The following is a 17,116-nucleotide window of genomic DNA, read 5'->3' on the forward strand; positions in this document are numbered from 1 at the left end:
AATCTGACCCCTGGGAACAATCCGTCACCACAAAAACAATAAATTTGTTCGTAGAGTTGGCCCAGACAGTAGCCACTACCATGAACGTCTCTAATTGTTACATCTGTGGGGGGACTCTGACAGGGGACCAATGGCCTTGGGAGGTCATAGGATGGAATCAGACAGCCCCCTATAACACATCAACATATCCAACTCATAAAGTATCCTCTAGATGGGAGTTAGCAAGTGAGTTGATAGGAGAAAGCTGTGTTCAACGAACAGAACAAGATATAGAATACCCTTCGTTTCTCGGGGATTCTACTTGTAAATTCATCAAAGTATTTAATGGGAGTAAGGTTAGTACATGGGGAAACTCTACTCTGGGGTTTGATTTAAGGAACCCCTGGGAAAATTTAACTGAGGTGGCAAGGATCATTTGGCACAATGGTACAGTTGTAGATGGCGGGGTTGCACCTGCTGGTTTGTATTGGGTTTGTGGGACCATGGCCTACTCTCATTTGAGGACAGATTGGACAGGGACTTGTTACTTGGGACATCTGCGACCCTCATTTTTCATGATTCCCTTGTCCAGGGGAATGAGACTAGGACAACCTGCTCAAAACCAAAGGAAGAAGAGAGAGTTGAAAATAGGCTCATGGAAAGATGATGAATGGCCGCCTGAAAGAATCATAGCATATTATGACCCAGCATCCTGGGCCCAGGATGGTTCCTATGGATATAGGACCCCTATTTATTTACTAAATAGGCTCATTAGACTGCAAGCCGTGGTAGAACTCCTCACTCGAGAGAATGAATTGGCTCTGGAGGTGTTAGCCAAACAAAACACAAAGATTAAAAATGCTATTTATCAAAATCGACTGGCACTCGACTACCTTCTGGCGACAGACGGCGGGGTTTGTGGAAAGTTCAATCTTACCAACTGTTGCCTTGAGATAGGAGATACTCAAGAGGTGATTGCAGAGATTACTGGCCGAATGAGAGAACTAGCCCATGTACCAGTCCAAACTTGGACTGGGATGTTAGATTCAACAGGCTGGCTGGGGGGGATCTTTAACAACTGGAAACAAGCCTTATTCTTTCTCTGCATGATACTGCTTGGCATGATGCTCCTACCTTGTCTCATTCCTCTAGTCCGCAATATGATAAACTCTGCGGTGCAGGCAGCTATGCCTAAATCTGTGCCAATGATGGTGATTAGAGCCCCGGAAGTACAATACAAGATACTCCCCATCCAGGAGGGAGAGTCAGGTGAATAAGTCAAAATTAGTAAGAAAAGAAAAAGGGGGAATTGTGAGTAGAAAATTGCTGAGAGTTTGACTTCTTCACTAAAGGAAAAAGGGAGTAAAGGGCTATTGGTGCATAGCTTGTAAATTAATTTCCAGAAGCTGAGTGATGAGAATTTAACTCCTTCGCTAAGGAGTGTGTGTGTTATAATTAAATTCCTGAGTAACCTGGGCCGATAAGATATAGCTGACAGGGTAAAAAGGAAGTGCAAACTCCGTAAAAGCGAGGCTGCGCAGTAGAAATAGAATGTTTTTGTAACTTAATGAAATTGTAGTAAGTTTGTGAGCCGTAACGGACCGCCCGGACGGACAGCCTATATAATGTGTACTCTTCCTTCGTTCCTCAGAGAAACCAACGCCTTGCATGGCTTGGCTTGTTTTCTCTCCGCTTTCTGCAGCAAGCGAATAATAAAGAGCCTCCACTTTGTAGCCTTCGTGTCTCTGTCCATTTCTGTTGGGGGAATTCATAAGGGTCTTGAATTCCGATTAACATGGGGGCAGACTGAAACCTAAACATTAGGAGTAAAGTCTTTAAAAATTGTAAGTTAGATTACATGTTTGCAAAATCACTGATTTCTGAAGTTCAGGATACAAATTAGCAGATATTAGCAGTTGTTTAAAGTTTTAATTATAGAACAATTAAATTGCTCATTAAAATAATAATAATAATAATAATAATAATAATAATAATAATAATAATAATAATAATAATAATAATAATAATAATAATAATAATAATAATAATAATAATTATTATTATTATTATTATTATTATTATTATTATTATTATTATTATTATTATTATTATTATTATTACTACTACTGCTGCTGCTGCTGCTGCTGCTGTTACTACCACTACTACTACTACTACTACTACTATTATTATTATTATTATTATTATTATTATTATTATTATTAAAAAACACCAAGCACAATCAATCAAAATTATAAAAACTTTGACTCGTACTATATAAAAGATGCAAGTTTTAATCAATAACCTAACTATCCATTAAATATCAGTGTAGGATGCATGCTGTTCCTAATATTGCTGTTTTTTTTGTAGCTCTAATTTTATTGTTTCTGAGACCTGCAACTGCTTATAGTACTGTGTGAAATTTCTTGATATTGTTCCCAAGGTCCCAATGGCTACGAGGACTACTGAAGTATGTTTCATCCACAAGTGAAATGTATCAATCACCAGATCTCTGTTAATTTTGTTAGTTTTCCCAGTTCTTTGTTTTCAACTCTGGCATCCCCTGGAACTGCAGTGTCAATGATCCACACATTTATTCATTCTATTTGTGCTATGTATGGTGTGTTATGTTCAAGATGTCTATCAGTTTGGATCGGGAAATCCCACAAGATCTTGTCTTCATTATTTTCTGATACCTTCTCTACCTGATGTTCCAATGGGTTTTTGGAGGCTGGCAGGTTTTTTTTTTTTTCATAATGACCACTGCGCTAATTTTGCCACTCTATCATGTCTAATTTTGTAATCTATTTGTGCAGTATTTGGACATTTGCAGATGAGGTGTGACACAGTTTCATATTTTTCTTGGCAGAGTCAACATTTGCTGTTAGAATTAATTTCTTGAATCTTAGCTTTCATCACATTGGTTTGGAGCGATTATTCTTTTGCAGCAAAAACAAAGCCTTTGGTTTCTTTCTCAATGGTCCCTAGTTTTAGCCATGTTCATGTCAAATTATGATCATGCTTTACATCAATATGTTGTTGTTTCTGCTGCTGCTGTTGTTATTGTTGTTGTATTACACTACAGTGGTTCTCTTGGATAAGTGGATACTGTATTGTAGAAAAGATGCCAAGTTTGAAACATGCAGGTGGAAAAACTGTGCAACAATGTAATATGCTTACTTTGCATTCTGTGAAAAATATGAATGTGCGTAACATACACATTTACCCAGATTTAGTGAGAATACAGCAACCTAAGTTAAAGCCTTCCCTTTTAAATAGAGGGAAGAGTGATCAATAAAGCTCAAAGAAGGAATAGAATGTGGAGCAAGACCCGAACCTCTGGTAGTGGAGCAATGGGATCCAGCAAACAGAATTATGTTAAAACGTAATATGTTTCTCTCTCCTCCCTATTGCACTTTCCTCCACCCTAGCACTTTAATAATCTGCTCCAGAGGAATGGGAAACTGTCCAGATCCAAATGTTGGGCAGCTATTAGGGCTACAGGAAAAGGGGAAGGGACATTTGGTCATGCTTTTGTTGCAGTGCCAGCACAGTATTGGGTTTAGCTCATGCAGTCATCTAAAGCACAGTTACAAGATGGGAGATACTTGGCATAGTAACAGTATGAGTGAAAAGAATCTTGGAGTACCTGTAGATCAAAACCTGAATATGAGCCAACAGTGTGATGTGGCTGCAAAAAGAAAAAAAGAGGGGAAAAAAGCAAATGCTATTTTAGGATGTATTAACAGAAATATAGTCTCTAAATTCCATGAGGTAATTTCACTTTCTTGGGCTCCATGATCACTGCAGATGGTGACAACAGCCCCGAAATTAAAAGATGCCTGCTTCTTGGGAGGAAAGCGATGACAAACCTCGATAGCATCTTAAAAAGCAGAGACATCACCTTGCCAACAAAAGTCCGAATAGTCAAAGCTATGGTTTTCCCTGTAGTGATGTACGGAAGTGAGAGCTGGGCCATAAAGAAAGCTGACCGAATTGATGCTTTTGAATTGTGGTGTTGGAGGAGGCTCTTGAGAGTCCCCTGGACTGCAAGGAGAACAAACCTATCCATTCTAAAGGAAATCAAGCCTGAATGCTCACTGGAAGGACAGATCCTGAAGCTGAGGCTCCAATACTTTGGCCATCTCATGAGAAGAGAAGACTCCTTGGAAAAGACGCTGATGTTGGGGAAGTGTGAAGGCAGGAGGAGAAGGGGGCGACAGAGGATGGGATGGTTGGACAGTGTCATTGAAGTGACCAACATGAATTTAACCCAATTCTGTGAGGCAGTGAAAGACAGGAAGGCCTGGCGTGCTCTGGGCCATGGGGTCATGAAGAGTCGGACACGACTAAACAACTAAACAACAACAAAATTCAGCCACATCTAGAGTACTGTGTCCAGTTCTGGACACCACACTTTAAGATGGATGCCAACGAACTGGAGCAAGTTTAGAGGAGGGCAACAACAATGATCAGGGGACTGGAAACCAAGTCCTAGGAGGAAAGACTGAAAGGCCTGGGCATGTTTAGCTTTGAGAAAATAAGACTAAGTGGAGATATGATAGCAGTTTTCAAACACTTGAAAGTTAGTCATACAGAAGAGGGGCAGGATCTGCTCTTGATCATCCTAGAATGCAGGACATGTAACAATGGGCTCAAGCCACAGGAAGCCAGATTTAGGCTGAATATCAGGGAAAACTGTTAGAGTAGTATGGCAATGGAACCAATTGCCTTGGGTGGAATTCATTTCCTTGAAAGCATTCAAGAAAAAATTGGACAACCATCTTTTAGATCTGCTTTGATTTTTATTCCTGCATTGAGAAGGGGGCTGGACCTGATCGCCTTATAGGCTCCTTCCAGCTCTATGATTGTATGAAAGTAGAGAGCTTGTCCAGTTTGTTCAACTTTTTTATCCTTTCATGTCTAAATGCCACTAAAGTGAAAATATATTTTATTTGATTGCCACTGTGCAGAATTTTGCAAGAAAAATATCTGAACAGCAGATTAGATTGCTTGCTTTCCCTTTTTCATACCATCTATGACAATGTTGAATTCCACTGAGCATTTTCCATTTCCCACAAATATTCTTCAACAGAGAAAAATAATGATGTTATAATTGTCCCATTCATGGTCATAATTAACCATCCTACTTCCTTTTCATGCCCATTTTATCCTACCCTGGTGGTAGCAAGGCCTGGCTGAATTGGTGTAGCGGCACAAATTGTTCAGTTGCACAAGGACTTGAAAAGTTTTCCAGTCCATCTTCTCAGGGGGAAATGAAAATTGGCTGGCACAGACACACATAGCTGAGTGAGGAAGATAGCCATGGTATCAGCAAAACTATGGTTAAAAGGCTCGTGAACAAGAAGGCTGAAGGAAAGATACAGAATAGGGAATGAACTAAGGGAAGAGGACCCTGAAGGAATGATGTTGCTCGAGGTCAGAGGAAACAGGGAATGGAGTTGAGAAGAAAAACAATCAGAGGAACTGGATGGTGACTGTATGTTAGAGAAGATGTGAGAAGAAGATAGTAATGCTGAAGAAAGTGGCCACTAAATTTATAGCCTAGAGACCCTCATAGGTATATTCTGCTGATTGGCACTTCTACTATCATTCTGTGAGCTTGTGAAAGCCACTTATTCCACTGCTAATCTTTAGTATTTTAGATCCCATAAAACTTTCTTGTCTCCTGGCACTTTGTAACGGTGTAATAAAAAATGTTTTAATGGAAGTTGGATTTTAATTAATATCTTGAAGTTTGGAACAAAGGTTTCATACTTCTAATTTTAACAAACTTTCTACAGAACTCTACAGTAGATTTCATAAAACAAAAGGACACCCCACATATCTTTGCTTTTATTTTTTTAAAAACTAGAAAGTTTGAAAAACTACTCACTATTACATGGCAACTCTTCTTTACAGACTACTAAGGAGACACAACTTTCTGAAATGTTAACAACCCTCACTCATACAGATATGCCATTCTCTTTCCTGCCTCAGCCCCAAAGCAACAGACGTTGAAAAGATATGCCGTGGCTGGAATGCTGCTGCTTGCTATCTCAGCTTGTAAATATTTGTTCGAAAGAGAAGCAGCTTGATGAATCATGAAACTTTTATCAATGAGATCAATTGATCAGCCAGGCATGTACAAGGTCTATGTATTTTAATTAGGAAATACGTAATTCTTAAATGTTTGAATTGTGTGATCCTGAATTCCAGAGAACTTTTGAATATTACTTGAAGAGAAATACTGTTCATTCTCTGCTTAAGTAAACCTGGACTAATGATAGCCAAAGTTAATCTCCCCCCCTACTCATTGCAACTAAACAGCCATTGTTCTCAACTTTAATAAGGTATTAAAACCAGGCTGCCAAAAGTCCCAAAGGCTTCCATGAGAGGGTTGAAGCCAGACCCACTGGGGCAAGCCAGTTCCCTTTCCCTTACCTCTCCACGGCAGTCACTTGCCTTCCACCTCACGTCTTCCATGAAAGCCCTTGTCCTGCCCATTTCCATTTGGAGGCCATTTGTTTCTGTTGAGGGCACGTGGAGGGGCCAGTTGCTTTCTACCCCTACCCCCACGTGGCACCCACATCCACCATTGTCCATGTCCAGCAGCCCAGGTACAATGTGAGCACTTTTTATATGAATGTCTGCTTCCTCAGCTTCACCACCGTTGTCTTTTCTGTCAAGGTGAATGCCTCCCATACATACACACCCACACCCGAGGAAAGGAAGAAAGCCCTCCATCTTTAGGCCTAGCTTCCCCCTCTGCACACCTTGGTTCCAGTGAGGATCGTTTCTTAATAATTATAATATTAACCTTAGATGTGCAGAGCTGGAAGGGATCCTAGAATCTCCAAACTTTTCAGAGAGAAGCCTGTGGAAGGGCCGGAGCTTTGTTGTGTCCCTGCAGCGGATAGGCTGAGAGAGCGAGTGGGAGACCAATCCTGTTGCCAAGCGCTATTGGGGAAGGCAGGGAGGCAGAGGCGGGATGGAAAGGATCCTAGAATCTGGACTGGGCTGGATAAAAAGACAAGGCGGGCCAGATGTGGCCTGAAGACCAAAGTTTAGAGACCCCTTGTTTAGGGAAACATGGCAGCATCAAAATGTGCTTCTAATCTGATTCCTGACTTATTTCCAGAGCTGGCACAAGTTCTGCCACTTGAGAAGAACTCTCCTCCTGCAACACTGTGTCATAGTAGTGGGACATCCCTACCCCACTAAAGGAGAACTGGTGACCCTCTCTCTGTTTACCCAACTACCAAGAAGGAAGGTGGCAGCAGTGTGCCCATCTACCCTGGCAGAAAGGGAGGACCATATCCATGGCTACATATGTCCCTCTTCCTGAAAATATCACTAGTGAACATTCCATAGCAACTGTGTAGGAAATTTCCTAACAGGAACTCTCCAAATATATATGCATGCCCTACAAATAGACATCTACTGATTTATACTGATATGTTCTGATTTGGAAAATACAGTTTTTTTATATATGCAGAACTTATGGATTCAAAAGAGGGGGAGGGAGACAGATAGATAGATAGATAGATGCATTCAGAAACCTCAGAATATAAGAAATGAAGCATTAAAAAAAAAACTTTACTTTTGGCAAACCTCACACTTAACAGAGCAAACATATATACATATTCCTGGAAGTCATTTCTACTGAACACACTACTTTACTCCAAAGAGCAAATTCTGCTCCTGCTGATGGAAAAGGAGGGAATTCAATATTCACGGATTAGGGTTTCCCTCTCCGGTGAGTATCTTGTGTCCTTATATATATGTTTACATGGTTTAGGAAAGGAGGGGATATAAGTAGAAAGGAAATTGGTATGGACAGATGCAGAGAGGAAAAGGGAATTGAGGAGAACGATCTGTTATCTTTCTACTAGTAGGAGCTTCTCCTGGCTCAAAAGCCTTTCTGAAAACAGAAAGAGCTGTTCTATTCACAAAAAAGGGAGAAGGTAAGTCAGTGAAACTTATTTCTGATTAAACATGGTATCATTACACTCTCAGAATACCTCTACAGTAATGCAACACACAATGCAGAGCACAAAAGAATAGATATTGGTCTCTACTAGCTTATAATCTAAAATTCAACACAGCAGAAACTATAATGGAACAAATTCAAACCCTGCAAATAAACTGATTAAAATTAATAATCTATTCATTATATACATTAACTGTTAATACATGTTCCAAGACAAAATTTCAACATGTGACCTCAAAATCTCACTGGTGTCACTCAGCAGAAGTTATTTGTTGGTTTTAGTAAAGATGGTGCTCAGCTGTTAATATGTTATTAGTGGCAAAAAATGTGATGCTTGCTCTATTACACAACATAGAACATAGATCTTGAAAGAGACCCTCCAGGGAGTCCTTCAGAATGTCTGAACTAACCGTACATTAACATTTGTCGTAAATATTTTGACAGGAGTGTCAAAAGGGAAATTTCTTGAGCAGAGAGAATTTTAGGAATTCAGGCAGAAAGTCTTCTTGCATTTTTGTAATACTCTAATACCCTGAGAAAGAAAATGAAGTTGCTGATCTACCAGATTTGGGCAGCAGATTTTATTCTGGATTTGGATCATGTTCTAGCCATTTCCACAGATCCAGATGTGCACAGATTGCTAAAATTTTATGTAGCTGAATTGAGGCTGGGCCAATATTTACTAATTGATGCATTGCTATGTTCTAGATGTCCTTTTGCTACTATAAAAAATCAAATTACATTCAAATATTTAATTTCAGAGATAAACACTTCATTATCTCAAAAGCATCAAGCTCGTATTTTAACAAGTTGAAAACCTTTGAAAAGGTAACCATTTTAGTCTGTGCTACTATATCAGGCAAAACTGAAAAAAAGAAAAAATGAAGACAGAAATGTTGTGGCACCTGAAAGACTAACTGCTGTGTTTTAATCTGAGTTTTCATGGAGAAGTCCATTTCTTCTGATCAAGATTAAAGCTAATATTGCTTCTTCTTTTTTAACCACAACAAATATATCAAGCAGGATGATTTCTTTGATTTTGCTATAATTTTGTTATTATTGGTTTCTTTTATCTCGTTGTATGCTGTCTTAAGTACTTTATGGCTGAAAATATGACTTTGAAAGATGACTGAAATAAAGTAAATACATACGGTACCAAATTAAAATTGTAATTTTAAGAACACCAGCTTAGAAGTGAGCTTGTCTGTAATTTCAGGAGCACTTTAAGACAAAATATCCAGAAAAACTTACTTCTAGGGTACTTCTAGGATAAATCCGATGCATAAACTGCCATGTGTGAAAAACACATATGCAAATTCACATTTTTTATGTTACAGTACATTGGTTGAACGTGCTGCTAACTTCAATGTGTATGCTTGTCTGTGATTGTCACATAGGATAATCAATATATAGGATTTGTGTTGTTTTGTTATGGTTTGGGCATCTGGCTGTGGAACCAGAAGTTGGAAGTTTGATTCCCCACTGTGTCTCCTGCAAGAAGAGACAGCCTGTGTGGCCTTGGGTGAGCTGCACAGGGCCACGGTGCTCCCAGAAAAAGGAAATTGTAAACCATTTCTGTACTCTACTTTGAAATTGTAAACCATTTCATTCTCTACTTTGAAAATCCTGAAACGGTCTCCTTAAGTCCGAATTGATTTGGTGGCACATGATTATTTAGTTTGAACTAGCTTTTCACAGAGCTTATTCCCAACTAAACATGTTTATGATTAAGGATCCAGCTGAAACAGTCCAACAACTGCTCATAGTGTAACCATTGTATAAGATGTAAGGATGCTTATATGATGACTTTTATTGGGGGCAGCAGCCGTATTCACTTCCAATCCACATTGCAACAGTATAGATCTCTGTGCTGATCACTTCTAGGCTAAAAGTACTCCCAAGATTATAATGGACAATACAGCTGTGGTGGTGCAAATTTTTCTTTACATAATCCTATACACAGGCTATCCTTTTTAACAATAAATTCATGTGCTTCTTAGCAATTATTTCATGGAGATACAAAGCAAAACATCTGTGGGGTTCATTCTTAAAAGCAAAATTGTGAGTTAGGTAATCTTTTTACTGAATCACTCCCATCCAAAATTCTGATGGTGTCCCCTAGTGGTTTCATACCAAGAGAGCTATGCCGAATCTGGTTGGCAAACCTTTGGTGACTCCACAAAGGTGGCAAGCAGGCATTGAATGACAGAAGGGTCACCTGATACCAATATCTGCTCTTTCATGCTGCTCCAATATTATTCTGCTGCAGCCAATTGAAGCCATTGCCTGTCATTTATCCATAATCTATTTAATAAAGTGTTTTAAAATACAAGTTGGTGTGTTTCTTTGAAGGCAGGGAACAACACGGCCTGGGGTTCTCTTGCCTGGACCCACGAGTGAGCTTTTAAATTCCACAGAGCTCTTCATCACACTAAAATGATTTTTATGCCATGTTGGCCTGATGAAGAGTTCTATAGAACTCACCTAATTTACAACTTTTTAGTAATTCCAAACTTTGCTTCTTTCACAGAAGTACATTTTCTACTACAATTTCATCACTACTATTGCTAGGAGAAGCAGCCATTTAGGAAACACATTCAGAAGTGGACTGTAAGGTAAAGGTAAAGGTTCCCCTTGACATTTAGTCCAGTCGTGTCCAACTCTAGGCCACGGTGCTCATCCCCGTTTTCAAGCCATAGAGCCAGCCTTTGTCTGAAGATAGTTTCCGTGGTCACGTGGCCAGTGTGACTAGACACGGAACACCATTACCTTCCCGCAGAGGTGGTACCTATTTATTTGCATTTTTACACGCTTTTGAACTGCTAGGTTGGCAGTAGCTGGTACAAGTGACAAGGGCTAACTGCGTCACGTGGATTTGATCTTACAACTGCTCGTCTTCTGACCTTGCAGCACAGACACTTCTACAGTTTAACCCGCAGAGCCACCACATACCTTATAAAGTACCAATGTAAATCAAAGAGGTCTGATTTGGGGAGATTGGTTTGTTTTTGTTTTGTTTTTGTTTTTTTGCTCACACTTCCTAATAATATTTGCCTTCAATGGCTACTTTGTTAAGAATAACCTATAGATAACTATAACTACTTTAAAAGATCTTTGGCAAATGTATGGACATGCAACATGTGCACTTATGGACTCTCTCTTGCTCTCCCTTCCCTCCCTCCCTCCTTCTCTCTCTTTCACACACACAAACACACACACAGGTTTTCTGCTTAATGCAGCCACATTTTATTTATTTCATAAAACAAATTGGGTTACTTATGAGGAGAAATGTGGCATATAAGAGAGAGAGAGAGAGAGAAGGATGCAGAACTTTGCCCTCACATGAGAAATATTTTCATATAAAAAACAACTTATTTATGATACCCCATTCCAGTGAATTACCATTATATCTCTAGAGATATAACCAATGACAGGCAATTGCACAGTAAATTAATACCTGTAAAAAGCATATTAGATTTTGAAATACTCCTATAGCCATTCCATCAACAATCATGTAATCAGCAGCAGTTAACAGGTGATAACATGTTCATGCCATGCTCAAGCTAGAGTTAGGTACAGCAGCAAGAGTAGTTGAACTGTTTACATATCTGTGTATGTATATCAGAAAAAGACATGCTTTCAGTCCTTTATAGTAGAAGGGGTGACCACATAAAAAGAATAGAGAATAAGAACAAAGAATAGAAAGCATAAGGATTTTAAGAGTACATGTTTATCATAATTATGATAGACTAATTGACATATGTTGTACATAATTTCAATAGACAATATTCTCCTCAGAATCATATATCATAATGGCCTGCAAGCATAACACACTGCATGATCTCTGGCTTGCTCTTACACAAGCCAGAGATTTCCCCATTAAACAAGAAAGGGACTTTACACTTGTGCAAAGGGATAGTGGATAGTGAATGTCCCATTTTGCAATTTACTAAATTCCAACTGCTTGTGCAATTGTTGTTGCATGAGCAGGACAGGTGAAGAGGATACTGATCAATGAGTTCCGTGTAAATATGATTAAGAATCAAACAACTCAGTCTTCAACCTGGGAAAGGCCGGATATTATACAACATTCCTATCTCTCTGCTTTTTATTAACAAAGGACTCCTGTGGGGACCTAATTCCATGCCACAGTAATTGTTTTAATTGAACTTCATTTGCATGCAACTCAGGAGGCACCTATCTGTATTTAAATACCATATAAGTTAGCTACCAAAACTGCCATCCTTAAAATACAAAAATGTTTGCAATTTCTAAGTTTAAGACACATTAACTAAGTTCCAAGTCCAGTTTCCCATTAAAAATGATCATATGGCACCATCCATATAGATGGCATGGGCAGGTATTTTCCAGCACTGAGTACAAATTCACCCACTGCTTAAATGTGCTAAGAGAAAATAGACTCAGCTCCCATTAAATATAGTTAAAAGTCCTGTTCATGACTTTGAACACTGGGTCAAAAATACAACAATCAACTGAATGACCACATCTCCATTAGTATTAGCAATGCCTTTAAAAATTAAATGACAGTTCTGCAGTGTATCTCTAAAGTATATCACTGTGTCAGGGCTAGTGACTCATCAGGTGTCTGCAAAAGAGAGTAAAATACTACTTACACAGCTTAGTCGCAGGGAGCTGTCCTCTTATAGTTCCTCTTTGGGGTGCATCTGGAGCAAAGAGAACTTTTCCTGTATTTATCAGTGTCTTTGCATTCACTTTGGTTCCAAACACTTTACAGAGCAGTGCTTCACTGTATCGGAGAGACACAAACTTCCCACACAGCCGTTTGGAGGGTCAAAGCAAGGTCAGCAGCAAGACCACATAAATCAAATAATAACTGAATCATCAGGGACAGAGGCCACTAGGATCCACACGTCACATTTTCCCAGCAATCTCTCTAGCCAACTCTCTAAACTTTTCTGTTGTCCTCCTTTAGCGTTTGGCGCTTCCTCATTCTGATTGCTCCATACTGACAACATGGCACATTACCAGTACATATTGTCCACACCACTTAATGCAAAGACAAAATGCAATTACTTTGTAACATGAAGCAGTATTGCACTCATTGCTGCATCAGACTAGAATAAGAAGAACCTATGTTACAATAATTTTACAGCCATAAAATTCAGCAGGTGACGTTGAGCCAGTCTTAGTTAACCCAATTTTCAAGACAATTGTAAAGGTAAAGGGGAAAGAAAGACTGCGTATCTCCTATGGCTCATTAGATGGAAGGTGGGATAAAAAAAAAGTGATGAATAAATAGCTCTGTGCTGTTTCCAGATGAAGCTTTTATAATGCTTTTATAATCTTACAGCTATTTTATAATCTTTTATAATCTTACAATTCTTGGAACTTTACAGGGGACCCAGACAGTATCAGTTTCCACAACTGCTTCTTCCATCTTTTTTCCTTCCACAAAAGGCAAACAAAGAAATTACTAGGGAAGAATCTATGAATCTATGCATGTGATTGCATGATTGGCATAATTATTAGTTCTGCTTTTATTTAAAGACCAGCAATATTATGCTATAAGAGCTGATGCTCAATTCATTGTTCAAGATGCAAAGATAAAACAATGTTGCTCTTCAAACTGTAAGGATCAAGGGAAACTGTGAATTAAAAAATAATCATGTATATGTTTTTGTTGTTTACATTTATTTTGCTTTCTTTTATTTAATCGAAATAGGTAGTCCAATGTAAAATTTGACAAACCTGTATACTGCTGTTTTGCTTTTATGTTCAAGTTGCACTAGCCACAGTAACAGGTCCATAGAACTCATCTGTGTAGGCGTAGTTTGATGTAGTTTGATGTGTGGTACTCATTCTGTTAAAATTCTGTAATATGTACCCATTTCCATGATGGGCACATAGTACAGTATTTCCAGTCTGATTACATGTTACTGCTATTCCATGTATCACTAAACTAGGGGCCCATTTGCACAATGTGTTATTGCCAGAATGACATCTTGCTTCCTAGCAGCTCCCTTTACTTTATCTCTCATAGCTCAGGAGATGGTTTTTCTGATGCTTTTGGGGGGACATGAAGTCACCAGGGAAGGAGACAGAAAATCCCCCCCTCAAGTGAGATCTGATCAAACAAGTTATGATCCAGGCAAAATGCTGATGAGTTGATTTGAATCTGCAGATATTATAAAGAAAGTATAATAACTTTGGCATTAAAAATTGAAAGTGTTTATAATCATGTTCACATGCTTGCTTCAAAACAGACTATAGCATGTGAAAATTAAATTATAGTAATTATGTTGGATCAGTTCTAAATCAAAAGGTTTAAATGGTACCACCATTTTGTCAACTCAATTAGGCGCCCAATGATATTTCACATATGAACACCTGCTAGTGTTACTTAATGATACACTACAATATTCTGTAATGTTAAACAGTCTTTGGGACCTGCCGCTGCATGCATTTCTAGCTATATGTAACTCCCTAAACAAACCAAAACATCTGCTTTTGTCAGGCACAGTAATTGTAAAAGTACAACAGAGTTCTAAATCTTGTGGCACCTAAGTAATCTAGAAGCTGAAATTGCAAAGTTTCAGTTTCTAGATTACTTAGACACCACAATTGCAGAACACTAGATTGAAGTTCTTCACACTAGATTTAAGGGACGTGGTGGTGCTGCAGGTTAAAACACAAAGCCTCTGGGCTGCAAGGTCGAAAGACCAGCAGTTCGAATCAATTGATGGCGTGAGCTCCTGTCGCTTGTCCCAGCTCCTGCCAGCCTAGCAGTTTGAAAGCATGTAAACATGAGTAGATAAATAGGTACCACTACGGTACCTCACATAATTCCATTTCTCTTTGAAATCTGTTTTGGAAGTTCTTTTGTGGAAGGATTGGGACCACAAGTTTAGACACAAAATGTCCGACAATAAAATGGTGTCTAATATCAGCTTTTATGTTTACATCTTATTTTGCATGGAGACTGGCCCATTTGTCTAATGTAAAATGCTATGGAGACTTCTAGCAAAAGATGGTGAGCAGGTGTATGAACCCCTGATGTAGTGGATTACCTATTAAGCCCTTTACTAGTGTTTCCTAACCTAGGTAAAAGACAGTGGATAGTTTGCTGAGTTTTATAACACCAATCCTGTAGAAGAGTTCTGAATTACTTGAAAACTTGTCTTTTATATAATTTTTGGTGGTCCAATAGATGTATTACTTTATTTGTAGATCATATCTACATTTCTTTTTCATTTTTCTTTTAAAAAGAATTGGAGTCTAAGCTCATCACACATTATGACTTTTAGAAAGGGAGAAAAGAAAGGCATTAAACCCAGTGAGTACACTGGATGTTACATATGGGAGATACTGTATGCTTAGTTTGGTATTCAAATAGTTAATGAAATCTCCATTCAGTCCAGCTGGTTTTTCTCTACATAAGTGACCCTTCCTGCCTGATCGGGTAGTGGATTGTTTACACCACTTTGGTAATTAACCACTATCAGCCTCATTAATGAAACATAAACCACCTCTCCTGCTCATTTATAAAGCTCTTGTCAAACATTTAAACCAAGGGCAAAATCTCAGCAAAGTAGCTGCCCTTTCATAGCTACTGGGACTGTGATCATTGGTGGTCGCTTTGTTGTTGTTTTTTCATTAAAAATAAAAATTTGAATCATGTTGTAATCTATTGGTCTTGGCTAGCCCTCCATGAATCCATCTGTGAGCTGTCATTTAGAAGAGTTATGCTTCGGTTATTATGCTGTCCCCACCCCCCACCCCATGCAAAAGACTGACGTTTCAACCTTTTAACTATAAATCATTTGACTATAAAAGCAAAAAATGAGGCCCAAAGTCGGCACACTTTGCTTAGAAGACTCCCTCTTCACTTTCCTTCTATAACTTTTACATGCAGGATTAAGTTCATACGGAGATGCCACACTGTTTGTTATGTAGCATCTAGGAGCCCAGCCTGGAACTGGGCAGTCTTGTCACCCACATTTGCAAACCACACAAACAAAAGGCAGCCTTGTTCACATCGCAGGAGACAGGATGGCTTCCTTTAATTATAGAATTCATAACGTGATCTAGAGCAATTCCAAAGAAAAGCAACAAAGAAGAAAAAGGATGTGGAGACCATGCCCTCATGGGAAAGGCTGAAAGAGCTGGTAAAGTGGAAACAATTCAGAAGTAAAACAACAGCTATTTTCAAACACTTGAATGGTTATCATATGGATGAAGGAACAAATTTGTTTTCTATTACTCCAGAGGGTAAGAGCTAAAAAAATAACAACAAAGATGATTTTGACAAAATCCTAGGAAGAACTTCAGGATGATAAAAGCTGTTCCAACAGATAACTTTTCAGTCTCTTCCAGCACTATTAATTTATGAATGAAGGGTTTTATAACATATTGAGAGGTTAGTTTTGCACCAGAAAAGGTGCCACTGGACTGCTACATCATACTGATACTGCAAGTCAAAAATAACTTTGCTGAACTCTGTAATCCAAACTGGATTGAATCACAATCTATTTTCAGAGCCACGATTCAGCCCTGAAAGAAGAATTAATAATAAATAAGCTAATATCCATGGGTAAATATGAAGAGTATTATCCTAATCAGCATACCACTGCATAGCTGGAATTAAGCATAAGGCTTTCACAGTCAAATGGTACAAGATAGGGCAGATATAAGTCATATACCGTATTTTTCGCTCCATAAGACGCACCTTTCTATAAGACGCACCAAATTTTTAGGAGAAGAAAACAGGAAAAAAAATAATCTGCTTTCTTCTCCTAAAATTTGGTGAGCCTTATGGAGAGGTCCATCTTATGGAACACACCCTAGGGTCCTAGGGTCCTAGGGTGTGTTCCAGTACCCTTTGGAGACTCCTCCTACCTCCCCGGGGGCCAAAGGGGGTGAAATCGCCACCTTCTGGGACTCTTCTGAAGCTTCCCAAGCCTCAGAAGAGCCTCAAAAGGTGGCGATTTCGCCCTCTCTGGCCCCCAGGGGAGGCACGGTCAGTCTCCAAAGGGTCCTAGGGTGTGTTCCAGGACCCTTTGGAGACTCACCCTGCCTCCCCTGGGGGCCAGAGGGGGCAAAATCGCCACCTTTTGGGGCTCTTCTGAAGCTTCTCAAGCCTCAGAAGAGCCCCAAAAGGTGGCGATT

General features: G+C 39.1%; 1 protein-coding gene across 3 annotated transcripts in view; it reads right to left on the bottom strand.

Moving 5' to 3' along the window:
- The window catches only part of LOC110072318 (bile acid receptor), a 39,045-nt gene extending 22,488 nt beyond the window's left edge, over window positions 1–16,557 (bottom strand). For all 3 annotated transcript variants that reach the window (XM_020780534.3, XM_020780535.3, XM_020780538.3), the window contains exon 1: window positions 12,604–16,557. The gene's annotated coding sequence lies outside the window, so the exon portion shown is untranslated. The remainder of the gene's footprint in view (window positions 1–12,603) is intronic.
- Between the last annotated feature and the right edge of the window lie 559 nt (window positions 16,558–17,116).

Source organism: Pogona vitticeps, chromosome 4 (genome assembly GCF_051106095.1).
Source record: "Pogona vitticeps strain Pit_001003342236 chromosome 4, PviZW2.1, whole genome shotgun sequence".
NCBI lineage: Eukaryota > Metazoa > Chordata > Lepidosauria > Squamata > Agamidae > Pogona > Pogona vitticeps.